This window comes from Phyllostomus discolor, chromosome 6, assembly GCF_004126475.2.
Source record: "Phyllostomus discolor isolate MPI-MPIP mPhyDis1 chromosome 6, mPhyDis1.pri.v3, whole genome shotgun sequence".
Classification (NCBI taxonomy): Eukaryota; Metazoa; Chordata; class Mammalia; order Chiroptera; family Phyllostomidae; genus Phyllostomus; species Phyllostomus discolor.
The window spans coordinates 167,496,708-167,509,260 of record NC_040908.2 but is presented as its reverse complement, the minus strand read 5'-3'; positions in this window follow the sequence as shown (position 1 = coordinate 167,509,260).

Here is a 12,553-nt window from a genome sequence, read left to right as displayed (position 1 = left end):
ATCGCATCATTTCCGGGGCAGGGCTCCACCGGGGTCCGCTTAGGGCCCACCAGAGGAGGCCATCCCAGCCCCGATCCCTTGGAGAAAGTGCATGTTTGGTTCCCCTCCCAGGCGGGAACACGCTGGCGCTGGAGAGTTATTCTGGGCACCAGAGCCCTCCCTCCAGGCCTGGCCTGTGGGCAAAGGTGTGTGCCTCCGGCTCCCAGCATTCCTAGCTCTCTGAGCCCCGAGCAGCCTCGAGGGTAGCTCGGCCGAGGAGAGCAGAGGAGACTTCCAGTGACCAGCCCGTCCCTGAGTCCCCACGGGCCTGCGAGGCCGTGCAACAGCGCCACCTCCTAGCACCCCGCGCCAGCAGCGGGCGGGGGCAGGCGGCCACCGTGTGCGCGCTGGTGGGCGGTGCAGAGCTTTGTTGGCAGCGCCATGGTTTCTATGGAGATAGCGGGGGTGTGAGGGACACAGGCCGAACTGCCCCTCTGAGCCTCGGTTTCCTCGTTTGTAAAATGGGGGTGCTGTCTGCTCGACCTGTCCTTCGTACAAGAGCAGGGTTTTTTTAGAGTTTATTTATTTATTTTTAGAGAGGGAAGGGAGGGAGAAAGAGAGAGAGAAAGAGAGAAACATCAATGTACGGTTGCTGGGGGTCATAGCCTGCAACCCAGGCATGTGCCCTGACTGGGAATCGAACCTGCGACACTTTGGTTCCCAGCCCGTGCTCAATCCACTGAGCTACGCCAGCCAGGGCTTACGAGAGAAGATTTGAGAGAGTGCTGCTCGCACCTGCAGCACCACACTCCTGAGAGCCGCATTCAACACAGGCCCACGGCCGGGCTGAGGGCAGCTGTGCTGGGCAGTCCCTGGCGGGGGGACGGAGGGGGCACCCCCACGTGCTCTTGCCCGCCCAGTCATGGTCACCAGCCCCCGAGCTCCAGCCCTGCTGATCACAGGGCTTGTCTCGCAACTCGCACCCTGGGAGAGGACGCCCTGGAAAGCCACGTGAGGGGCTGGCCCACCACGCAGTTTTGTTTTCAACGCAGGTGAAGGGGCTGACGCCCAGGGCTGATTCCCTCTGTAAACACTCTCAAGACGCCTGTAGTGGGTTGAATAGCGGCCCCCACACAGATACGCCCAGTGCCCAGCCCAGGAACCTGTGTGGACAGAGGTCTTTGCAAGTATCCCTAACTTAAGGATCTTAGGAAGAAGAGATCATCCTGGATTATCCCAGTGGACCCCATGCGATTATCCCATGCGATGACAATGGTCCTCAATACAGAAAGGCGGAGAGAGACCAGAGCTTGAACCCACAAGTCCGGCACAGCCCAGCTTGCCTGGGAGCCGGAGGAGGCAGGGAGGACCCCTCCTGAGGGCCATCAGAGGGAGCCCAGCCCTGCAGCCAGCCTGACCTCCGACCCCTGGCCTCCAGAACCACGGGAGAGTGGCCTGCTGCTGTTTGAAGGCCCCCGGTTTGCAGCAGTTTGTTACTACTGGCGGACACTGGCGGTCCTCCGTCCTCACAGACCCACCTCTCGGGGAAGGGGGCGGAGGCCAGGAGGCGGGGCCTCATCGGTGCGTCGTCCCCGCCTGTTCTCCCGCGCTGACAGCAAAGATGGGCGGTCGCAATGGGACACATTCACCTTCCGGCCCTTTGCAGGAACGTTGGCCCACCCCTGAGCTTGGGGGTCTGCGAGTGGTACCTGTCCTAGGAAAAATAAGGCAGCGTGAGAGGGTCCAGGGGTGAGAAGGCCTCACCAGGGAGGCAACGTTAGTGCAGGGAGCTGGAGGGAGGCAGGGAGGGAGTCCTGCAGCCAGCAGAAAAGGCCAGTGCACAGGCCCTGGGGCCCGGGGAGAGGCTGGAGAGGTCAGCGCAGAGGGAGACAAGGTCAGAGAGGAGCAGGCTGGCTGTGCAGGGCCGTGGAGACTGTCTCCTCTGAGTGAAACAGGGGAACCATGGGTGGGGGACCCAGAGCCCAGGGAGCCTGGGCTTGAACTTCCATTTTACAGAATCTCTCGGCTACTGTGCAGGAAATAGACTGAAGGGGCCGGAGGGGAGCCTGGAGGCCAGCTGAGGGGCCATGGCCGCGGTCCAAGTTCAAGGTGGTGGTGACCAGGATGGCAACAGCAGAGCTGGAGGGAAGCGGTTGGGCTCTGGGTCCCTCTGAGGGCAGAGATGTGCACAGGACTGTCGCGGCTGAGGGAGGGGTCCCGGCTGACGCCGCAGCACTGGACCGTGGCACCTGGGAGGCTGGGGTCGCCATCCCTGGGGTCCGAGTGCCAGCGAATGAAAGGGGAGAAGTGCAGGGGAGTGGGGCACAGAGTCTGCCTTGACCTTATCTAGCCAAGACCCTCTCAGACTTCCCAGTGAGGGACCACCGCGGGCAGGGCCTAGGGTTTAGAAATGCAGGAGTCTTCTGTTTCAAAGGCTGGGGTCCCGGAGGGGCAGCTACGAAGGAAGAGGTTCAAGGGCTGCACACTGGGGCCCCCAAGAGCAGGGCTGAGGAGGCCCGGGAGGGAGGGGGTCCTAGAAGCTAGGAAAGAAAGTCAGTGAGGGCCAGGGCGAAGGGTGGGCTGCTGCCAGATGGGTGGGACCGGGATGGAGACTTGTCCCCGGGGCCCAGGGAGCGGCCGGCGGCCAGTGAGTGCTAGTGTCCCTGGCACCTGGCTTTACCGTGAGGACCAGGCAGGCGACAGGCAGTGAGAGAACACACAGGGCTCCACAGGGACGGGCACGAAGCACCTTTCCCCACAGCCCTGCCCCTCCGGGCAGCCTCGGGGGCCTCGGGAGTTCTCGGGTCTGCCCGGGTCCCCAGAGCAGCCTCAGTGCAGGGGCTGCAGCCCCAGCCTCTGTTTGGTGACCCCAACTCAAGTCCCAGCTCTGCTGGGGGGCAGGGAGGGGAGCCCCGGCAGGGTGGAGGCTGGGGGCGGCAGCCGGCCTCAACTTTCCTCCTAATGGCTGGAGCTGGGGACCAGGGAGGGACACGGGGGACAGGAAAGTGTGGGGGTGGGACTGAGCCCCCCGGGACCCACCCTGGGTCCCTGTGGTTTGGGGGATTCCGGATGTTGATACTTTCATCTACAGGCTCTTTGGGGGCACCTTGGATATTTCTCAGATGACATATGACCCTTGGGACACACACACCTTTGCCCCATGACCCAGGAAGCGCAGCCCCATGGCTGGCCAGGCAGCTGCAGCCGCAGCCTTGACCTTTAGTTCGTGAGCGGGGAGCAAGCACGAGACACACACATTGTGCCCCCACCCAGACCGCGGCTCCGGGACACCAATGTCCCCCTGGTTCCCTGACGCCCCTCCTGTCAGTCTTGAGATGAAGGGGACGCCCATCAGGGCCTCTCCCTCGCTCCCTCCGCCCCCTGCTTTTTGTCCTCTCCAGGTGGGCGGTGGGCTTCCTGGGGCAACCAGCTATCCGGGTCTGCCTAGCACTGAGGGGTTCCCAGGACATGGGCCCGGCTGGGCTAAAACTGGGGAAGTCCCCGGCAAACAGGGGTGAGTGGGGTCCCCCTGGGCTGGTGGTGGTGGTCTCCCCTCTGCACAGAGCCCACCCCAGGAGTGCGGGGGACAGAAGTACAAGGCGGGTCCGTCCTGCGCTCGCCACTTCAAAGTTAAAACACACTCTTCCAAATGTCAATGCCGTTTAAAAAAAAAAAAAAAAGTTGAGGGCTTTTTCTAGGCAAAAAGAGACGCGAGAGATATCTTGGCTGATCTTCTTTTTAAAAATGTTTTTTAAATTACTCTTTTAAAATGTTTTAAAAATTACTCAGCTGATATGAAGGGTTGTGCATGTTTTTTAAGACGTGATAAAACCATTCTGTTTATGTAGGAGAGTGCTCTTAGAAGATCTCTTCTAAACTCTTTCATGGAGAGCCGTCATAACTATCTGTGAGGTACTTTCAATATTTATATTTTTGGCAAATGTGGCAAAACCTTAACAAATTTTGAAGCTCTGTGATAAAATTATGGGTGGTCACTGTTAAAAAAAAAATAGTTATAAGCCTGCGCACAAGTGCACCTTCCTGATCCGGGAAGGCGGTGCGACAGGGGACTTTTGGGCCTCGTGGGACTTCATGTTGGAGCCCGGTGACAAGAGGCGGCCCAGCCCAGGACCGGCGCGACCTCCGCCCCAGCTCCGCGCCGGGCGCCCCGGAGCCTCTGCCGCGGGCCAGCAGTGGCGTCTGCAGCGGCCGCGGGGCTGGGAGCCCGGGGCCGGGGTGACGATCCGGGCGGGCGGCGGGCCGAGCCCGCGGCGCCTCTGAAGGCAGCCCCCGCCCCGCAGCCAACGAACCCTGCCGCAGACTTTGCACCCGGACTTTGTGTCCTGGGCGCGGGGAAGGGGCCAGAGGCTGCGGGCCGGGCTCCCCAAGTCCGTGTTCTGGGCTTTCCAGGCGTGGCACTGAGCCCTCCTAACGCCCCTTCTACGGAGGGGGAAACTGAGGCCCGGGGCAGGCTGGATGTTTTGACTGAAGTCCCTCCGCGACCAAGACGTGGAGCTGCAGGGCCCGTTATTCTTACCCCCGACAAGGTCCTGCGTCCTTTTGTGGGGGGAGGGGAAGAGGCTGAGGCTGGGGAGGGCCGAGGGGCGGCGACAGCTCCACCCACCCCCGGCCGCTCCACGCCCCTGCGGCTCGGGGCTCGGGCCCGCAGTGGCCGTGCGGCCGCGAGGGGGCAGCAGCGTCCCACCCGCCAGGCTCTTCCCGGCCCCCGCGTCTGAGAAGAAACAGCTGTCGAAATGGGGCGGGGGCGGGGGAGCGTGTCTCCGAAGCGGGACCTCGTCGCCGGAGACGCGACTGCGCACACCTGAGGCCGGTGCCAAGATAAAATAAAAGGGAAGAACCTGGGCCCCTGGATTCGTGCACTCGGCAAGACCGAGGGGAAGTTGAACCCCTGGGGACCTGTTTTCTACTCTGTGCCAATGGGGATAATAGTTCCTAGCTTGGCTGTGTTGGGAATGAAGATGACCTGGTAATAAATACAAAACACTACTACAAGGGCCCTGGCTGGTGTTGCTCCGTGGGCTGAATGCCGGCCTTTGAACCAAAGGGTCGCCGGTTCGATTCCCAGTCAGGGCACATGCCTGGGTTGCAAGCCAGGTCCCCAGTGGGAGTGCATGAGTGGCAACCACACACTGATGTTTCTCTCCCTTTTCTCTCCTTTCCCCTCTCTCTATAAATAAATAAAACCTTTTTAAAAAAGGATTTTCTGTCTGTTTCATTTTGTTTTTTTCTTTTCTTTTTTTAAATATTTTATTTATTTATTTATTTTTAGAGAGGGAAGGGAGGGAGAAAGAGAGAGAGAAACATCAATGTGCGGTTGCTGGGGGCCGTGGCCTGCAACCCAGGCATGTGCCCTGACTGGGAATCGAACCTGCGACACTTAGGTTCGCAGCCCGCGCTCAATCCACTGAGCTACGCCAGCCAGGGCTAATAAATAAAACCTTTAAAAAATAATTTTAAAATGTATTTCTACAAGGGTGCAGAGGGCCCCAATGAGTTACCAGCGGGAGGGCGGGGCTTCCTGGCACATACCTGGAGGAGGGCGGGGCTTCCTGGCACATACCTGGAGGAGGGTGGGGCTTCCTGGCACATACCTGGAGGAGGGGTGCGGACGCCTCAGCGCAGGTCCGCTCTGCTCCCGGTCCCCCTGGTCTGCCCAGGACTTCCCCGAAGACCCCTGCCAACCATCAGCTTCCGTGTCACCCCCCACAGAAAGACTGGTGTCACCTTCATTTTGTGATAAGGAAACTGAGGCTCAGAGAGGCTAAGCTTGTACCCTGGGGCCACGGGCCACAGTCCTTGTCAGCCTCAGAGCTGGGGACCTGGGATTCGTCCCAGGGGGTCACCCCGTGCATCCTGCACAGACCGCTGCCCAGGTCACCCGTGCAGGGTCAGGGGCAGTGACTCCCTCCCTAAATCTTCAACTGACGGGGCTGCCAATGCGGTTTTGGGAATTGTCCTCCTCCGAGGCCAACTTGGATGAATGTTTCTTCTTTTGCATCAACCTGGCCTTTATTCATATTCATGTATTTAGCTCACAACTAATTCTCGAGCGCCTACTGTGTCCCAGGCACTGCTCTAGAAGCTTTGGACACCAAACAAAGACCTCCGCCAGCAGGATCTTTTTGGTTGGAGGAGGGGGAGACAGAGAATGAGTCATGAATGTAATAAATAAATAAATTGTGTGATGTCTTGGAAGAACTACAGAAAAAAGAAAAGGCAGAGCAGGGCTGGGGGACGAGGAGAAGACAGGGTAGTCAGGAACGATCTCACTGAGGGGCCAACTAAGAAGCAAAGACGGGCAGGGAGGGAGGTGGGGTCAGGAGGACCTCTGGGGAGACCCTTCCAGACAGAGGGACAGCCAGTGCAACAGCCAGCAGGCTGAGGGTGCGTCTGCTTTAGAAAACACTTAACAACGGCAGCCCTGGCCAGGCTGCTCAGTGGATTGGAGCGTCGTCCCCGGCACCCAAAGGTTGTGGGTTCCATCCTCAGATCCCCAGTCCGGGCACGTACAGGAGGCAACAGAATGTTTCTCTCTGTCTCGCTCTTCCTTCCTCTCTCTCTAAATCAATAAACATCTTTTTAAAAATTAAAAAAGTGATAAGCCCATGGCATGCTAATGCAAATAACATGCCATGAAAAATATATGTATTGAGCAAAGCAAAAATTAATGAGTGGCATCATTTTATATATATTTACAAGTTGTTGTTGTTGTTATTTAGAGAGAGAGGGGAAGGGAGGGAGAAAGAGAGGGAGAGAAACATCAACATCTGGCTGCCTCTCCTACAGCCCCCACTGGGGACCTGGCCCACAGCCCAGGCATGCACCCTGACTGGGACTCAAACCAGCAACCCTTTGGTTTGCAGGCCTGTACTCAATCCACTGAGCCACACCAGCCAGGGCTAAATTTACAAATCTTTTTAATCTCCTTGTATCTGTTTCTGCATTCAATTTATTGCAACATGTTTGTTTGGTTAAAGTCCACAAAGAAAAGGTGGCCTCGCCCAGTTGTGCAGCCGGGAAGAGTATTTTGCTACTCTTCCAATAATTGTGGGTAGTTTTGTTAGCCCAGCAGAACAGGGGGGTTTCCTAAAGGTGAGCTACAGTGCGGGCCCTGACAGCACGTGAATACATTTCCTGAACTTGGGGACAGTCAAGTCCAACTGCATAGCAGATGGTATTGTCCTAAAGCCAGAACTGGTATCCGAAGTCAGTAAATAAAAGGGAAGAAAAAACCAAGCCAGGTGGCGTGGGCTCCAAGGTCAGGCTGTCAGCAGTGTGGAAACCAACATCAGACACGCACGGAACTCATGGCAAAGCAGCCGGCTCATCTGTGGTCCGCGGTGGGCAAAACGGGCCCATCTCCGAGCAAAAGCGAAAGAGAACGGCGCGTGTCCAAAAATGTGCGCCCGTGTGGATTAAGAAAGTGTGATTGCTTCGAAAGACAGAACTGCAAAAGGTGGTGGGTGGCAGAGGTCCGTCAACACTCAACTTGGTGACAGAGCAGGCCCCACGGGGAGGAGAGGGCTCCGAGGAGGCGAAGAAATAAAATCCAGGCTGAGAACTGTGTGCAAAAGGATCGTGGGGGGAAGCGGTCGGTCAGAAGTCTGCTGAGTCTTTGAGGAAAGGACACAGCCACAGAAGTCGCGAGGCCAGACTTTACACCCTATACCGTTCTTGCATTGATGTAAAAGCGACTTGCCGGCCCCCAGACTTGCATAGGCAGGATGTCGGCTGCCAAAGCCGGACACCACCCCCCGCCCCTCCGCCGCAGCAGCACACCGGCCCCAGTACACGCTGCAGACGTGGCCCTACAGATAGGGGGCGGGAGAGAACTCCCAGGGGGCAGAGCTTTGCTCTGTCTGCAGTGCCTTCCTCTCCACTCCCCCTTCTTCTCCTAAAATTCCCTGCTCAGCCTCCAAGTCCCTCCACCCTTAGTTTTCCGCCTCGTGGCCCCTGAGCCATGCTTCTTGGGTTCCTGGAATATAACCACAAACCCACACAGCAGCGCGGATGTCTTGTCCGTGGAAGCCACTGGCGGGGGTGGGGGGCTGAGATTTAGAACTTCGCAGTGGAGCTGTGGGCCCGGGGTGTCTGTTTGCTGCCTGGGGCCCCACATTTGCCATCACACCTTTTGCTGCTCTGCCGCCCTATACGGAGCCCGGGACGGGGGCCCTGTGGGGCTGACTCAAAGGCTGAAGTAAGCCAGCGCACCCTGATTGAAACGCTGCTGCACCTGCAAGTTTGGTAAACACGCCAATGCTTTCCCCAGAACACCCGATCAGGCCGTCCACCTGTGTTTTACCTGGCAAGCCTGAGCCCCTCCGTCGTCTTTCCTCGCCCCCGTCCCCTGGCGACCCCTTATTTCTGTCTATACGTTTGTCTTTTCATGAGTGTCACAGAAAGAAAATCGTATGTACATCGTTTCTCGTGTCTGCTTCCTTTCTTCTAGTCCAGAGCCTTCGAGGCTCTCCAGTGTTGGTGAACGTGCCGGGAATCCGTGCTTTGTGGTGGCTGAGCAGTGGTCCTTCGCGCAGGTGCACCGCGGTTCATGTATCCGTTCGCCGTGGGTTGTCGCCTGAGTGTCTCCAGCTTTTGGTGACTCGGCAAGCAGCTGCGGTAGACGCTTTCAGCCGGACCTTGAGCCGACTGGGTTCCATCTCCGCTGGCTGAGCGCCTGGGGGCGGGGCTGCTGGGTGGGGCAGTAACAGTAACGCCTCAACGTTGTAGGAGTTACACTGCCTGCCGAGGTAGCCGTCACATCCTGCATCCTCACCACGGGTGAGTTTAAGTTGCTCTGAATCGTCACAGATTTCATTTAGGGGGTGAAAGGGGGCTAGGGGTACTCCAGGGGGCTGGTTCTCTCTGTTTCTCATCAGCGTGATAATGACACAGGGGTTCAGTTGGTGAAAATTCATCAAGCTGTGGACTTTTATGTACGCTTTCCTGTATGTATATTAATCCTCAATAAAAGGCTTTTTAAACCATATAAATATCTTTTTTAAAGATTTTATTTATTTATTTTTAGAGAGGGAAGGGAAGGAGAAAGAGAGAGAGAGAGAAACATCAATGTGCGGTTGCTGGGGGCCGTGGCCTGCAACCCAGGCATGTGCCTCCACTGGGAATCAAACCTGCGATGCTTTGGTTCGTAGCCCATGCTCAATCCACTGAGCTATGCCAGCCAGGGCTTAAACCATATAAATATCTTTAATCATTCCACTAAATTAACTAAAAATGTGGGAAATTTAAAACATGCTTTTTCAAAAAAAGAAATAAAAGGAAAAGTCAGTGTAAATCCATAGCAGCCTGGTCGCACAATCTTGAGGACTTTCCCAGCTATCCAGGGGACACGGAGTCTGTCCAGGAGGTATCCAGCCATGTAATATGAGAACAGACACATTTATTGCATGGGATGTGATGCACGAGCAGGTGCATTGTCCTGACGAACCCGCCAATCACCAGTTGCCCATAGTTGCAGCTTTCTGAATCAACTGAATAATTTCCACAGAGGAATATTCAAGCTTAATGCAAAATCTGATACAGGCTCATGGCCCTGCTCGCTCAGTCAGTTTGAGTGTGACGGCCACACAGTGCACATGCTCCCTCAGTGGCGTCTATCGCCCCCACTGACTACTACAGTGGAGTCGTCAGTGTTCACACGGGCGCATTCCAGTCCCCTCTCCTGGGCTGCCCGGCTACATCGACGTCGTGCAAACCGCTCTTGTTGCAGCAACAATGGCTGTACTTTTCCCCGACAAACCTCATTGTATGTCTGCAAACCAAATTAATGCGTGACAAGTGAGAAGGACTAATCCAACACTGCACACAGAATTTTATTTCTGTCTTCCCCGATCACCCTTTTGTATTCTCATTCCCATCATGGTAACGCCCTCAGTTTTGTGTTCGGAGCGTAAAACGAAACTTCAGTGACTAGCGACCCGAAGAGCGGCGCGTGGAGGGAAGCATTCGCTTTGCTCTCCCCCAGGAGCAACGGTCTGGCGTTCGCCGAGCCAGCGTGCAGAGGGTTCATCAAACACGGCTGCCCTGAGCGATGGGAATCGACTGTGCGGGGAAACTGAGGCACGGAGCGTCTAGGCTAAGCCCTGTGCTCTCTGGCACTCAGCTAAAACATGAAGGAGCCAGGACTTGAAGCCAGGTAGTGTTACTCCAGAGCCCTAACATTCATATGTGGACTCTTGCATGGCCTTAAATTCAAACAATATTATAATTTAACAACTAAGAGTGTTACTGTAGACCGTCAGACTGCTGGGGAGTCTCCTCCATTGGCCAAGATGGCTCTGGGTGGGGGGTTCTTACACTCAGCGGGCCAAAACCTAGAAAAACAAATGGATAGGGTCCCAAATGTGTCCAAAGCTAGCAAGATAATGGATTAAAAAAAAAAAAGCCCTCCGCTCCCAATCCCTGTAAGAACTGGAGGCTTGAACAGGAAGGGGACACGGGCTTTCAGACGGGAGTGTGCCATTGTCCCAGGCCACACGGCACCTGAATAAAACCTCGTTGCTTCTGCACCAGCGCCCGTCTCACGAGTCTGGCTTTCCTTGCCGCAGGCAGCCGAACCTCGGTCTTGTTGGGTCACAAGAGGACAAAGCTTTGAGTTTGTTACTAGCTATTTCTGCAGAGAAAGCACCTGAGATGGCCTGTGCCCTCAGACAAAAGCTTAAGGATTTAAGTGGATCCTTCTCTCTCTTTAATTCCCCCATCTCTATCAGAAGCTGGCCCTCCCTGCTTGACTCTTCATAATACACTCGTCCCTGGCTACATCATGGCTCGCTTACTGTGGCTTCACTGTATCTTGGGTTAAAAAACTCGGGATATAGCCCTGGCTGGCATAGCTCAGTGGATTGAGCGCGGGCTGCGAACCAAAGTATCGCAGGTTCGATTCCCAGTCAGGGTACATGCCTGGGTTGCAGGCCATGGCCCCCAGCAACCGCACATTGATGTTTCTCTCTCTTTCTCCCTCCCTTCCCTCTCTAAAAATAAATAAATAAAATCTTAAAAAGAAACAACTCGAGATGCAGTGAAGCTGCAATAAGTGGACGGCGATATAGCGCGGGACGACTGTATACGTCAGTGGCCAGTACCCATATAGAATTTTACATGTTGTTAAAATTACGTAGGTGTAAGAGTGCAGAAAGTGTTTAAGAGCACACGAAGTGTTTATAAGAGTGTGGGGAAGGTTAATAAGAGAGTGGGAAACGTTTATAGGAGTGTGGGAAGGGTTTACAAAGCCTTAAAATATGTATAAATAATAAAATAAATACAACGCCGCTACTTCGCGGATTTTCACCTACCGCGGGGGTCTCTGGAGCGTAACTCCCGCGACAGGTGAGGGGTCACTGTACCGTGCAGAGAAGAGACAGCAGTGCAGCTCCCACAGCTGTGCTCAGTAGACACTAGGTCCCAGGTGACCCCGACCCCCCCAGAGGTACTAGATTGCCCTATGAGTGAATGTGTGTCCCTGCATCCTGGACCATCTAGGCAAGACATGTCCGTTGTTGTCGGAAACCCACTTTCTAGTAACATCCTCGACTGGAGGTTGGCAAACCTTTTCTGAAAAGAACCAGGCAGTACATCTTTCAGGCTTTGCGAGCCACACTGCCTGTGCTGCACCCACTCCACTCTGCCCTCGTAGTACAAAAGCAGCCAGACTCTATGCAGCGAGGCAGTGTAACTGTATTCCAATACAACTTTCTTTACAAAAGCAGCCGACGGCCAGCAGACCCTTGGTCTAGACTCTGAGCTCCTTGAGGAGGAAGGCTGTGTCTTATTTTTGTAATCTCAGCCCTAGGAGCTAAAATAGCCCTGATTTTAAAAAAGATTGCATTTATTTTGAGAGAGAGGGGAAAGAAGGGAGAAAGACAGGGAGAGAAACATCGGTGTACAAGAGAAACATAGATTGTCTCTCGCACGCCCCAACTGGGAACGGGGCCTGTAACCCAGGCATGAGCCCTGGCTTCCAGTTGCCTGGCGAACCAGCAACCCTTTGGTTCACAGGCTGGCGCTCAATCCACTGAATCACATTAGCCAGGGCCCGGTTTTGCCAAGAAGGAAATGAAACCCCAGAGTTGCAGAGGCATCGATTTTCAAAGAAGGCGAGTACAGAACTACAACTGGATCTTTAAGTGTATTCTCACTGTGAACACGGATATGGCATTTCTCATGTTAGATCTGAGCTAGTTGGGAAAATTAAAACAAACACAAAGCAAAAGAACCGTATCTTCACAAACCCTACCGACTAGCCTAGGTCTCAGCAAACTCCTCTATGCAGGTTAAGTTCTACACAACTTAAAACTATGAGTTTGGCTCTGGCTGGAGTGGCTCAGTGGACTGAGTGCCGGCCTGCAAACCAAACGGTCACCGGTTCGATTCCCAGGCAGGACATACACCTGGGTTGAAGGCCAGGTCCCCAGTGCTGGGGGTGTGAGAGATCACACACTGCTGTTTCTCTCCCTCTTTCTCCTTCCCTTCCCCTCTCTAAAAATAACTAAACAAAATCATAAATAAATAAATAGATAAATAAAACTACAAGGTTGAA